The 15,555-nt window shown below is 36.4% G+C and overlaps 1 protein-coding gene across 2 annotated transcripts in view; it reads left to right on the top strand.

Moving 5' to 3' along the window:
* RIT2 (Ras like without CAAX 2) overlaps positions 1–15,555 on the top strand; it is a 254,480-nt gene that overhangs the window by 41,104 nt on the left and 197,821 nt on the right. The window contains exon 1 of one of the 2 annotated variants that reach the window (XM_063717002.1): positions 12,884–13,069. The exons of the other annotated variant lie outside the window; for it this stretch is intronic. The gene's annotated coding sequence lies outside the window, so the exon portion shown is untranslated. Of the gene's footprint in view, positions 1–12,883; positions 13,070–15,555 lie in introns of those variants that run through there. 2 annotated transcript variants of the gene reach the window in all.

Below are 15,555 nucleotides of genomic sequence, written 5' to 3'. Positions count from 1 at the left end.
GCTCTCCTTCCCCCTGTGCTCTCAAAATAGGACCCAGCCTCTGTTGTTCTCCTCCCTGCATCCATGTGTTCTCATCATTCAGCTCCTGCTTAGAAGCAAGAACACATGGTATTTGGTTTTCTGTTCCTGCATTAGTTTGCTGAGGATGATGGCTTCCAGCTCCATGCATGTCCCTGAAAAGGACATGATCTCATTCCTTTTTACGGCTGCATAGTATTCCATGGTGTACATGTGCCAGATTTTCTTTATCCAGTCTATCACTGATGGGCATTTCGGTTGATTCCATGTCATTGCTATTGTGAATATGGCTGCAATGAACATACGTGTACATGTATCTCAAAAAAAAGTCATAACAGATACAAAAATAAGGGGTAATGCACAGTTTTGGATGAGGTCCCAGTTTGGGTAAATTAGGTATGCATAAAATTTCGGGACTCATTGGGGAACTTTGAACATAGTTGGAATTGTATATAACATAAACATTTACTGCAGTAGAAAGATGGAAATTATTAGTTGAAAAAAGTAAGTTACAAAGCAATTTGTACAGTGTAATCTCATGTTTACTTATAAATACATACAAGTATGTATAAACACACAAATGAATGCCTACAAACGTACGCAAAGAAAAATCTGAAGATATACAGACAAAGATGTTAAGAGATTTAAGTGTGTTGGCGCTGGGTGGTTTGATTGCAAAATTTTTACTTAAATATTAAGTGAGTTTATTTTAGTCGATCTCTACTTTCTAATTACTGCCACTTTCTTATGCTGCTTCTAAATAGCAAAAGATTATTTAGTAAAGTTACTATCTGTAATTGTGTATCTAAAAAATAAAAAGGCTGTTTCTGAAGCAATCTAATTTTGTTTTGTAAAACTACCCATTTTTTCACCTTCCTTCACATACATTATGGTCCACGCACACCAGGTGGGAGGAATCCACCTGTTCCTCCGACTATGTCATTGATAACTACATTTTCTCTCATTTATCTCTGCCTGTCAAATACCCTTCCATGCTTTCGCACCCATTTAAACTGCTACCGCTTCCATGAGACATTCCTAGAACCCACATATTATTTCTAATTTTTTTCTTACGCACAGCAAAACTTCTTTAAATGCCATTATAGGACTCTTACATTTTATGGTTAGTGGAAACCAGGTATGTTCAGTCAACCAGTCTGGATTGCTGGAGGGGAGGGTTCCTAATTGCCATTCCTGGATGGCAGGGTCCATATTTGCTTTCATCTGTGTATCCACATCCACCTCTAACTCAGTCCACATGTGACGATATCTGCAAAAGTGAGTCCATGTTTAAAGAAGTAAGGTTTTAATTTAAAGGCTTAGATAATCAGACAGGGTTATCTTTGGACGAGGGCCTTAGTTACATGAAGACAGTGAGTTATATGAAGATAGTGGAGATCAGTAATAATTTACATGTAAATATATGTTTGGAGCTAGCATCACAAAGAAAGAATGATATTATACCTTTAAATGCCACACCAGATACATCCAAAGGAACAAAATATTGGCAACATTAAACTTCTTTCACATTTTCTGCTATTATGTTGTGATAAAAAGAACATCACCAAGCAATGAAAGTCGTATCCAGCATATGATAGCACCCTTTCAAAAAGCTGTCAGAATAAAACAAACAACATAACAAGCAAACAAGTGGAGGAATCTTCAAAGGGTCAATGAGGACTGAATTCATTCTAACCAATGAGATGATGAGCTGTCATCTGACTAAGAAGTTGGGGGATGGGAGCATTAACTTTTCCAGATGATGCAGTTCTTCCACTTTTCAGAAAGCTGGACTGTGGCCCCTGAGGAGTTCTACACCCTCATTATTAAGTTATTGTTACATTTCTAGCTAGAAATAGCAATTTACCCTAAGATCACTTTTTAAATTCAGACACATGGGATCCGTTGAAACATACGGAAAGGGTATATGGGGAGCATGATTCAGAGAGAAGAGGGAGCTAGAGTGTGTAAGACAGCTTGAGGAGGAGAATTATGCTTTATTCTCCTTTCTCCCACAGCATCCCACACCTAGTAAGTGTTAAAGTGTTGAATAACAGAGAAATAGAATGTGAGGAAATTTTCTTGTATCTTTGTTTTTCCTTTAGTGTCAATTCCAGTAAGAGATTAATTAGTTACAACCTTGCAAGATGTGGGAAGTTGCAAAAAGCCTGAAAAATGAGATTCAGAACAGGCAGATGAAATGCAGAGTAGAGACGGTAAGAAAGTAAAGATTTGTGGCAGAAATCTGCATGGGGGAAAAATACCAAACCCTAAAGTCCTCTGAGCAAGAACTAGACTAGCAATCCATCCTAGCTACTTAGCAAGAGTTGATGACTAGCTTGCTAATTGACTGTTTTGTTTTTCACTGAAACATTACAGGTGTAATTTCCCAAAGACTTGAAGAGTTTCTTCCCATTTATCTCTGAGAGTGATGTCCTGTTTTCTTTTTGCAATTTTATGTAGTCATAAAAAGCTAAAAAGAACCCTTAGCCCTAAAGGCCTGGCTGATTATTAACTCTGCCAACAGTGTCATAAGCAAATTGATTTGGAAAAAGACTTAGAAGAGAGATCCCAGTTCTGGAATTTTCTTGGTGAACTGCTCAGGAATAAAAATACCATGAATTAGGGCCAGGTGTGGTGGCTCACTCCTGTAATCCCAGCACTTTGGGAGGCTGAGGTGGGTGAATCACCTGAGGTCAGGAGTTTGGGACCAGCGTGGCCAACATGGTAAAACCACGTCTCTACTAAAAATACAAAAATCAGCTGGCCATGGTGGCACCCACCTGAAATCTCAGCTTCTTGGGAGGCTGAGGCAGGAGAATCCCTTGCACCTGGGAGGTGGATGTTGCAATGAGCTGAGATCACACCACTGTACTTCAGCTTGGGAGACAGAGTGAGACTCCATCTCAAAAACAAAACAACAACAACAACAACAACAAAGCACTAGAGGCATAAATGAATTTTCTGAAAACTGATAATTCTTTTGATAAAAGTGAGATTCAGAAGGGGAATAAGTGAACAAAAAAAGGTATAGTATGCTTCCAGTTCACCTGTCAGATTTTGAGTCATAGATACCTTTGAGAGTCTGATGAAATCTATAGAACCTCTCCTCTTAATAATGCTTTTAAATACAAAATAAAGAAGGTAAAATTATAAAGAAAGCCAATTGTATTAAAATAATTTGTCAAAGTATTAATAAATGTAATATAGTAATGTAAATGCTTCCTTAAGTACACATTGGATAAGATCTCAGAAGAGAAAATAATACTGTAATTTTAAAGTATTGATAATCATTAACAACACCTTGAGATATCTGTACAACCTGGAGATGGTTCAAAAAGCACGTATGTGTACTGGTAACAAAGCCTTGGATACTGCTAATGGTACTCCAGTAGGGTAGATATATTAACAATGGAAGAAAATGCCAACTGTCAATCAGAGACTCATTTTGAAAGGGTATCCTCCAATTGTTAGCTAGAAATACAGATGTTCTTTTTGTCCCATTCAAATTCACAGCCTTGCTCCCCCGCCACCCCAACTCCATCACCAGTTGAGAACCTGGGATGTAGTTCCATATATTTTGATATATACAGCTTAGAGTTGAAATAAAAACATCAGATTCTAACAATTCAGAGTGATTATAAAAACTTAAGCCTGACACCAAGATGGTTTTGAAAAGGGAGACTATTCAGGACTTTTAAAAGATATTTACTTTCAAATTTCAGAGAAACTGAACCACTAAAGCAAACCTCGCAATTAAAAATTTCCCTTGCTTATAGATGCAACAGAATAGTCTGCAAGATTTATATCACTGAGATGGAGAAATCCAGAAAATTATTGGTAAAAACATACATTTCACTTTGAAGCCATGAAAACACCAAGAAAAGCCAATGTTCTTTTTTTGTTCCTATATTAAGTTGTTTCAGTCACATTTTATACAAGTGCAACAAGAAAAGGTTAATTACCAGCTTTTTTACAAGGTCTAAGGGATGATAAAACTGGCTGTATACAGAAAATAAACTGATAAATATGGAGCTGGCTTGTAATTGCAGAAAGCATGTGGACTGTTATAGCAATACCCAAATCTATGGGCAGACATTTAACTGACTGGATTACTGCTGTATTTCTCACAGGCATTATCATTCTGTAAGATGGTTGCTCTGGTAATTTTCAGCTGAATATATTCATTGTGTTGGAAAAATTCACTACATAATACCTGATGCACTTAACACTGTGGTAAACAGGCAAATCACGTTTTCATATAAATAACAAGATCAATAAAAGCTGCTTCCTTTATCCTCCAATGCATTCACTCTGGTTAAAAACACATCCTGTGTGACCTGCGAACAAATGTGATTCTTAGCTCATGTTTCTTTCTTTGAAATGGCACTTTGCTGTTTGTTTCTAGCACAGTCCTTGGCACTCAGGGACTCACTGTAGTTTTATTGAGCTGAATCGAAATCATCTTCCTTATTACCACTTTCTCCATTATAGCTTGCCATTAATATAAATGAAGAAATTAGAGGATCACCATAGGTTTTGTCTCCTGAAATATTTCTAAAAGCAGAAGGGAAGAAAGAGAAATTGTGATTATAGCTTTCCTTTACATTCTTAAGCTTTCAGGTCCTGGTGAAATGATTGTAATCTGCTGATTACCAATTCCTCTAACCCATGTTGTCTATTTGACAGTATGGTGATATGTTTCCTTAAATAAAGCTGTGAAAAATTATTTTCCAGTTGAATAAAACTTCTAAAGCAATAAGTCCCCCCACTCTTATTTTCCTAGCAATATGCAACATTGCCATAAACATACTTTCCTTCCTTTGCTCATTCATTCGGTATATATACTTGTGCATTTCTCAGTGCGAGGCTCTTTTCTAGCTACGGGGACTTAGAGAACTTACATTTTAGAAGAAATGTATATTACAATATGATACAATATAATATAATGGTAATGAGAAGTAATGTGACAAAAATAAGGCACAAGGGGGTAGAGAGAGGTGAGAAAGTTATTATTTTATTGTTCTCAAGGATATCTTCTCTGAGGAAGTGGCATCTGTGCTGAGAACTGAAGGAAGTGAGAGGAAAAAAGCTTTGTGAATATTTGGTGAAAGAATACTCCAGAAAGAAACATCATTAAGTTTCCAGAAAGAAACATCATTAAGGTCACAGATGTAGTAGGGACCAAACCCAGAAGTCTGTGTAGGTCTTTGGCAAGGATTTCAGATTTTATATTAAGTGTCATAAGAAGCCATCAGAAAATTCTGAGCAGGGATATAAAGGATTTGATTGATATTTTCCATGTGTCACTCCGGTTTCTATATGAAGCATAGGCTGTAGGTGGGCAAGGACAAAAACAAGGAGGTTGGTTACCTGGTAGAGACAAGCCAAGTCTAGATGGAATTAAAGAGATGATGATAACATTGTATTTCCAAATTAACAGAGATAACACAAAGACTTATTTAGAGCAATTCAGAGTGTTACAGGAAAGGGGTCTGGATCCAGATCCCAAAAGAGAGTTCTTGGATCTCACGCAAGAAAGAATTCAGGGCGAGTCCACAGTGTAAAGTCAAAGCAAGTTTATTAAGAAAATAAAGTGGTGAAAGAATAGCTAATCCATAGGCAGAGTAGGGCGTTCCCAATAGTAAGAGGAGGAACACACCCACCCTAGGTAAAATGCGTGTTTATATATAGGATAACAAAACAACAGCAACAAAAAATCACAGGGAGATGTGCTCTGCTACAAGGGTTTGTGATAAAGGATTAATTTTCTTCATTACTATATTTCGCAAGAATTGATATTCTCTTTAAAGCAAAATAAAGAATGCTTCTGTTCTCAAGATTTCGGGATATCAGGACGTTCCTGAGTCTGGATCTGTTTAGTAAATACTATCAATCTGTTCCCTTAACCGGAAACATCTAGAGGCTAGTAATACCTAACTTCCTGGGAATGCACCCCAGCAAGTCCCAGACTCATTTTTCCTAGCCCTCACTCAAGATGGAGTCACTCTGGTTCGAATGCCTCTGAAATGCTGAGTTTAGGGAAGCAAGGTTCAAAAATCACACAAACATATAAATTGTGCCAACACAAATTGAAGCCTCTTGTCTTCTTATTTGTGGTGTTTTTTTTGTATTTATGAACTTTCAGAAAAGTAGCTATAGTCACATCAATCAATTTCTACCTTACCAATTGCAATATCATTTAAATTGCAAAATCTACTGAAGCTAGACTGTGAAGACATTGTGCAGACGTTCCTGAATATTTTCTCTCAATTGCCAACAATATTACCTTTCTACTGGCCTCCCAGAATGCAGTTATGCAATTGACCACTGCATCCTTCTCTAGGTTCTTGATGCCCATGACACTATGCCTCCTGGTTTGCTATGGATCTCTCTGATTTCTATGTCACTCATAGGCTCATTTTCCAATAAAATAATAAATATAAAATATAAAATTGCTGCTGTTCCCTAGGTTTCTGCTATTGTCCAAAGCTCCTCTCATTATACACTCTCTCAGAGAATCCATATATTTCAGATGGTTAGCCCAGTTATTATGAGTAAATCCCCTGAAGTCAGCTTTCCCAAGCCTGAGTCTGAGCTTTAACCCTAACTACCTGTGTGATCTTGGGCAATTTACCTCTTGAAATAAAATCTTCAGTTTACTCATCTGTACCTATTCCATAGATTTATTGTGAGCCTTAAATGAGATAATTCATTTAAAGAACTTTGGAGAGAATCCAGCCTCCTGTAATTACTCAATAAATTGTAGCTATCTTATACATCCTCATCACATTGGTCAAATACTAAGTTGTTGAATCTTACAATTGTATTTCCAGGTCATAGCATTTGCCCAAATTTCAAGTTTGTATTGTGTCTCCCATTAGAGCCTTGGATATCTCACAGGTCTTACACAATCAACATGTCAAAAACTAAACTGATCATTTTATTTTCTTAATTATTTTCTCTTCTCAGTATAGTCTTGCATAGGAAAAATAAAATTCTAAGCCCTCCTCCTTTCCCGCCATCTGAATGAACTCTCTCCTCTCAGCTAGGGGCACCCCAAAGTTAACCTGAAAGATTGGTTCAGGTCATGAGAATAAGAGGGGTCAGACATACCTCATTATGCCTTCCTCCCTTTTGGAATTCAGGAACAGCTGACCAGCATTTAACATTAACATAGACCTTAAGTCTGATAAGGAACATTTACAATCTATTCTCTCTGAAGCCTGCTACCTGGTGGCTTCATTTGCATGATAAAACTTTGATCTCCACAACCCCATTCATGACCCAGACATTCCTTTCTATTGATAATAACTCTTTCAACTAATTGCCAATCAGAAAACTTTTAAAATCTATTTATAACCAAGAAGCCCCTGATTTGAGCTATTCCACTTTTCTGCACCGAACCCATGTATATCTTACATGTATTTGATTGATGTCTCATGTCTCCCAAAAATGTATAAAACTAGGCTGTGCCCTGACCACCATGAGAACATGTTCTCAGGTTTCCCAAGGGGTATGTCATGCACATGGTCACTCATTTTGGGCTGTGTCATGTGCATGGTCACTCATGGTGGGCTCAGAATAATCTCTTCAAATATTTTACAGAGTTTGACTCCTTTTGTCAACATTCTTGTTTTCAATTGCTATATACTCAATAAGCTGGAAATATAATAGCTGATGCTTAATTTTTTCCTTTTAGTCACTCCTTATGTGTGTGTGGTGTCCTACTAACTAGTTTTACCTTTTGAATATGATTTTTATCCTTCAGTTATTCATCTCTATCACTCATGTTGTATCCCAGAAAGTTATCATTACTTTGAATAATATTACACTAGTCTTCTGTCTTTCTTCTTTGCTATTCTTCTCCTTATAGTTATCTTACTGAAATGCCAAGTCAACTATGTCATGTCTTCCTTCCCAGGATCCTAGAACTCACTATTGCTTAAAGACAAAATCAACTCCTTAACATCAATTTACTACAATCACAGGGATCTAGTTGCTGTCTACATTTTCAGTCTTATTCCTAAGCAACTCCTGCTTCCAATTGTTCACTTTAGGAACATCAAAGGAACATTGATCCATTCTGTCCTTTCTTCTTTAAAAGCTCCACCTCATTTCTAATCGCATGTCCAAACACATGCTTAAATACAGTTTGTATGCCTAACCAGTCTTCTCTGGCCTCCAAGTTAGGTTAAATTGCGCTTCCTTGTCAATTTCTCTACCGTTGAATCTCCACATTTTACTATGCTTACATGTCTAGAGGACTTTCTTCTAACTAAACCATGAGTTTCTTTATGATACAACCATGTGTTTATCTTTGTCTCTCTAGCACCTATCACCTAGGTGAAACCTAGGGCCTTATCTATATGCTAGTTGATAGACTAGTTTAATGAACATGTTATTTCAAATGTTCCCAATTGTCTCTTAAGATGAAATCCTCTGGAATATTTATTCTGTAAGTATCAATTTGATTGTGCTTTTAAATTTTAATGGTGTACAATTGCCTATAAGACAGTGCTTCTTAAACGGTGGTTTACAGACCCTTGCTATCAGAGTATGCAATTTTTCTATGGATTTTTTTTGTAAATTTTGTGAATTAAAGAGCCAATCATAAATCATTGTAAGCATGTTCTAGATCATTCTGGATGGGCACTTTGTAACCCAGACTTACCACTTGGTTTCAGTGCATGTGCTTACATTTTTTATAATGATGATGATGCATCAAATGTTTAATTAAATAGATAGCACTCAACTTTTAATCTAGAATTAGCTTAAATTCCAGATTTTAATTCATAGATTCTAATCAGGTAGAATCTATGGTGTGAAACCATTGAAATAATTTTTGGAAATCCATGAAGTCTCAAATTTGAGAAATAATGCCATAAATTAAAATTTGTTGTCATAAAATTAAAGCACAATTAAATATTACTGTGGATATAATTGTATAGCCTTAACATAAATGCTACTCACTAAACAGACCCTCACCATGTGTTTTTTTCTATCCCAACTACATGCTTTGGATTAAGCCATTATTTATATATCTGAAGTTTTCCACCTACCACTTCTACCTTTCTAAATTTCATTTATTGTTCATGTCTTCACTCTAATGTTATATTCTCTATAAAACCTTCCATGATCACATAAGTGGGAGTTACCTGGCTCTACGATCTTTGTCTTAGTTTTGTTACCACACAATTTTCAATAGCATGCAGGAATATCTGTCTAACCACTTTCATTTTATAAAATGAAAGGTGAAAATGAGATAGTATTAATTCAAGTGAATAAAGAAGATAAAACACTTTGATTACTGTTAAAGTACCTATGCATGTACAGATGGTTGAAGATGTGTTCCCTGTGATTCAGAAAGTTCTACTGATGAGTGCCCACCAAAGGAAAGCATAGAAAAATAAAAACAAAAACAGAAAAAAAAGTCTAGTTAAAATGAAATAAGTTGCTATTTTGTGATTTACTCTGCATGTTTAGAAAAAGTGAAAATGATAGCCGATGTTGGTGGTTCAGGCCTGTAGTTCCAGCTACTAGGGAGGCTGAAGTAGGAGGATTGCTTGAGCCCAGGAGTTTTAGACTACAATGAGCTATAATTGCAACCCGGGCAACAGATTGAGACCATGTCTCTAAAAAAAAAAAAAAAAAAAAAAAAACCCAAAAAAGTGAAAGTGAAGCCGAACAGAGCTTATAATGTGGAAATCCAGTAAAACCTGATACATCTCACTAAACTATATCTATTTAAATTGTTATTGTGGGCTAGGAGTGGTGGCTCACACCTGTAATCCCAGCACTTTGGGAGGCTGAGGCGGGCAGATCATGAGTTCAGGAGTTTGAGACCAGCCTGGCCAACATGCTGAAACCCCGTCTCTACTAAAAAAATTGAAAAATTAGCCAGGCATGGTGATGCAAACCTGTAATCCCAGCTACTGGAGAGGCTGAGGCAGGAGAATTGCTTGAACCCAGGAGGTGGAGGTTGCAGTGAGCTGAGATTGTGCCACTGCACTTTAGCCTGGGTGACAGAAGACTCTCTCTCATAAATAAATAATAAATAAATAATAAACATAAATAAATAGTTATTGTGAGGAATACAGAATATAAAATTTTTGGTTAAATTTTTAGGTAAATTGACGTCTGGCCAGTCACCTTATTGAGAATGAGAATTTGATGCTCTAATTGTGATTTATTTTGAAAAGTGTCCTTATAGGGACCGTTGTTCTTTCAGAACTTCATTGTTAAGGGTATTTGTATTAAAACACATCACATGAAGCCAGAAGAAAAATTGCTCAAGAAATCATATTGCTCTAGTGTTCTTTCAAAGTTTTGTGAGGACCTGTCTGCCATCTACTGATCCTAAGTACTTTATTCTGTCTGAAATTGCATCTGTTTATTTAATTCTTGTGTTATCCTGAGTGAAATGTATATTGCTTAGTAATAGGATGTAAAAAGAAATTTGTCACTTCCAAAATGTGCATTATTTAGAGCTACTGCAGTCAGGGGAATAAGCTATTTTCACCAATAATAAATGCACTTAACTCTCTTCTGAAAAGGCTATGCATTACTCTAACTTGAAGCCAATGCTTAACAAATGTTTTTATTAGTGTATTATATATTCTGGTATATAACTTTCTGGTGAGTTGAGATTTCTGTAGTAAGGAAGATGCTAGCATTTTTCCTACCTTAAATTCACTTCCCTTCAACAAATCCAAGATTGAATTCTACTTCTTTCTGTTCTGAAATTTGTGATCACCTTATGAGGGCATCCATCTATTACTTTACAGACTTTATTGAATAAATGTTAAGGAAGCCATGAAATCTTGTTTCTGCTTCTGGTATTGCCACTGCTGAGCTTCTTAGTCCCTAATCAAATCCTTTACCATCTCTGGACATAAATTTTTCATCTGTAAAACCAGTGATTGAAGTTTTAACATGTCTTTCATTTTAAGACACTGGAATTCTGTAATGAGGAGTTGTCATCTGGATGAGGTCTTACTCCTCCCTATGACCTCCCAGCTCTTGGTGGTACCTAATAGACATTTCCATAATCATTCCCACAGCCCACTTTTGACTTACTGACATAACATGCCTGGTTATCTGCTTAGTAACAAATGAAAGAAGTATGCAATCCTTGATTTTGAGAAAAATATTTTAGTTCTCATTTTTGTGAATCTTCTAAGCTGTCACATAAGAACTGTATTTTATGTATTTAAGATTTCCAGAAAAAGCTGTACCCTAAATAAAAGAAAATAACTTATGACTCAAAATTGAAGTTTAAAGGCATTTCACTGGATTTCTGATTGGAACATATTACTAAAGAAGAATCCATAAATCTTGTCCAATAAACATAAAATTAATTTCAAAAGGGGAGTAAAATAAATGACTTTTGTTAAAATTGTTAATGCCTAAGGGTTATCAATGTCCCAAAATAAGTTCTTACACAAATGGAAAGTTATTGGGTTTATATTCCTGCATATAAACCAGAAATTGGCTACTCATTTAGCCCCAAAGGTCACCAATGGAGCCAAGTAAGTTAGTCAATATTGGTCAACACACCAGGCTATGGGCATAGAACCCTGTGCTTTTGATGGTTGGCTGTGAGAAAAATTCCTGACACAAGTATGGTAAATCTTGTTTTAAACCACCCCTTCTCCAAGATAAATTGACAATATAATGATTCCATATTGAAATTTATAAGATGTATTATCTCTTTTTTACTCAAATCTACTCATATTTACTGAACAACTTTTTAAAGAAAGGCATGAGTCCAGCCGTAATTTAATCTGTATAGTTTGATTTAAATCTGTTCTGTTGTGAACTTCTTTCTCTGGTTATAACCCTCAAGGAAAATATATAACTACCATACCATCTCTTTGCCATGTCCATCACTTTGGTATGTCCCTAGCCTTTCCTTTTCAAAATATAACCACAATTTTCTAATTCTTATTAATAAAGTCCAGTTGTATTGATAGCCACATACCCTCTATGTTTTCCATATCATATTTCTGTTAGAATGCCTTTATCTAATTAATGCTTTATATGTCACTCTGAATCACCATTTGCATATCAGAATTACTTTTTTCTTATTATGTGCCCAGTTGATATTATATCACTTGCCCATACTTAAACATGTGGTCATTTTATCCTGTCAAATAAGATTCATATTTATCAAAAGTATATTAACTTTTCCCAGTTCTGTTCTAGATACTCCAGACTGATAGAGAGGCTATTTAAACTACTGATCTTGGTCTTGTGGAGCTCACCAATTTAGTGGTTCTCCTGAGGACAAAGGGTAGCTTATCAAAGTCTCTGAAGCTATGCATGTAATTTGAGAATTCATATTTAATACTATTATCCAATGTTTATCTTGACTAGAACATTAAGATTCATAATTCATATATTCTAAGCTATAAAAAATAAATCTCATCAAAATCTTTTCAGCCACTAAGAATAATGGATTACAGGCTGTAGTGTATGGGAATATGTAGAATGTATAGAGGAGGAGGAACTGTGATGTTTTTATTTGTAACTGGGTCACAACTGCCCATCTTAAGGAATTACCTCTTTTTTGTCTTGAAGTAAAGTGTAGACATTTACTCTCTCAATTTTTTTAGGAAATCGTGAGGGTTGTCGTAATACTTCACACAGCAAAATGCCCTATTTTTTTTTCATCCAACCATGTCCTGAATATCTGCATAGTGGCTCATATAAAATATTAAATACACGTAAACCTCCCTATGTTGCGGCTTTTTTGCTCCCTTAATTCAGTGAGCCAGGGAAAGTAGTGCCAGGAGCTTCGCTTCTTCACTTCCGTAGCTCAGCAAGCGGGAGAGAGTGGCGTCCCGTGGCTGCTTCTCTCCTGTTTCTGGTGGGCTAGAGGGAGTGGTCACCAGCAGCTTCTTCTCTCCCATTGGTTGGTGAGTGGGAGGGAGAATGATGGCTCTTTCACTCCCACTGCCTGCAGCTCAGTGGGCAGGAGCATTACATCTTTTTCACTCCCTCAGTTTAGCGAGTTCCAGGTTCCTGTTCTGAAACAAAGAGGAATAAGGTACTCAGACGCTGTAGAGTAAGGCAGAGTAGAAGTTTGTAGAGCAACAGAAAGCTAGCTCTCAGCAGGGAGAGGGAACCTGAAAGTGGGTTGCCTTCTGTGAGGCTGAGTGGGGGGTTTTTATGAGCTTAGAATGGGGGACTACTTGCTGATTGGTCTATGGACGGTCTTGGATAAAGCACTGTTCGATTGGTTAAAAGGCATCATTCAGAAGGAACCAATCGAGAAAGAGTGGGTGAGACAGAGATGAAAGTTCCGCCTTAGGTCATGGACTCTATCCGGAACTGGCAGTTCAGTTTTTAGGCTTTAGACTATTCTTGGCTTGAAGGTCAGGTTTCACAGGGGACCTGTCACTGTCTGCCTAGGAATTTGTCTGTCTCCTCTTGCTATCACCTGTAGCATACCCAACCCTGAAAAAGATTCTGATATCCGTTGCTTATTATTTTTCTACAAGGGATAACAGGGCCCTGAGCGTTCTGTGAATAAGTTAATATGTATGAATCAAAAAAAGTTTTAGAAAATACTGAGAAATGGTAGACTATTTTATGGATTACTATTATATATTAGTCTAGTGAAAATAATTGTAAAATCAATATTAAGAAAAAATAAAGAAACCTGAAATGTCTTAGAGAGCCAATAAATAAACCATCATAAAATGGTTGAGGGGACTGGTTTTAGAATCTGACAAACTTGAAATCAAATTCTGTCTTGATCATTTATCAGTTATGTTACACTGTACTACTTACCTTACAGTATATATGAGCCTCAGTTTCTTTATATATAATGTAGATATTATAATATCTTGGTCACAGGGATTGTTATAATACAATAAATGAGTGCATGAAAACACTTGCTATGGGTATGCCATGCTCAATTATTTAGTTGCTATTAAAAGGATTGAAAAAAATACTGGGCATCTGCTCTCTACTGTACTCATTATAAGCTGTAGGGATAACAGTGATGCTTTCCTCGTGTTGGAATGATCTAAAATCCTGACTTTACATGCAACAGAGCCAAATAAGGGCCGATTTTGATTGTCAGTATAAAAGGCACGAGATCTGTTTTCTCCTATGTACACCAGAGAAAATCTGTAGTCACTGTGTTTTAGTTCATCTACTAATTTGTTTTTTCTGAATGATCTTTGGATGACTGGGGTGCATTTCAATTTGTTTTTATGTGTCCATATTTTGAAAGTTTCAATGTTAATTAATCCTTTCCTCAATGGAGTTAACATCATTGGCGTCATTGGCTGGATCCCATCACTGGCGTCCAGCTTGGTAATGGACACCAGACCCAATATGTTCTGTAATAATATGAAGGCATAGCTAATTCTCTCACAGCATCTCCCAATCCCATTGCTAACCATTTGGGCTCTTAACTGTAAGTGCAATTTTATCTGCTGGATTATTCTGGTGTCATTGTGACTGTATTGTGGAACTTGGAATCAAGTGTTTCATTACAAGATTAGTGGCATTCAAACTCCTTTCTAATGAGGAAGTTTTATTACTCAATCATAACATCAAATGTACTTGGCTGTGAAGATAGCATCATATGGCAGAGTAATACTGGACAGGGTATAAGGAGACCTTGATTCTATTTTGAGTGTTGCTTGGCTACATTGGATAACTCTCTTATTCTCTATGAACTCTGATTTCTGATTCAGGAAGTTGGAATTCTATCCTCTCTAAAGTTTGCTTTAGATCTAAAATTCTACTGCTCTCTATAAAATACCTCTCAGATCTTTTCAAGTTAATTATTTAGTTAATACTCTGTGTTGTCATGGATGAACTTCAGTTCACAAACAGAATAAAGACTGTGCTTTAAGCCTAATTGTCCCTGACATAAACTTCCTGGAACTTCTCCAAGGAGGCCTTCTTAGCCTCCGAGGTGGGGTTACTTACCACTTGTTGCACATGTCTAAATCCTGGACCCACTCTAGGACATCCCTTAGAATCAAGAGTTGTCTAGAACCTGCTAGTTAATTGATCCATAAGCATGTTAAACAAAAGCTAAAGCCAGGACATATGCTGCCTTTTCTGTAAAATAAAATACAAAGAAAGTATAAGAATGATTCTCATCCCCACAAGGAAGTCACAGTTTAACTGCAGAAATTTCACATTTCATGGAACAATAAAACAAGTCAAGTTAGTAAGTGGTCAAAGTAATTTAAGTCAAATAAATGTTTACTGAAGTTCGAAAGGAGATATTTCATCAGTGTCCATCAGTTATAAGTGCTGGAACTTTGGCATGCAACATGAAAAATTGAATTAATTTAGATAGGCAGAGAGATCAGTGAACTCTTCATTCTGTTTGCTGTCCTGTTTCTAACCTAATTATGCTATGCTAGTCCAATTTCTCATGTATATCTTGTCTATGATAACTGCTATTAACTCCTGATATCGCTTAAGCTTGGACCAGTGTAAAATCCCTGTAATTTGAATACTCTACCCAAAGCAAGAATAACATGTGGTTTTGAATGAAGTCTG

This window comes from Pongo abelii, chromosome 17, assembly GCF_028885655.2.
Source record: "Pongo abelii isolate AG06213 chromosome 17, NHGRI_mPonAbe1-v2.0_pri, whole genome shotgun sequence".
In the NCBI taxonomy this organism is placed as follows: domain Eukaryota; kingdom Metazoa; phylum Chordata; class Mammalia; order Primates; family Hominidae; genus Pongo; species Pongo abelii.
This window is presented reverse-complemented; position numbering and strand designations above follow the sequence as displayed.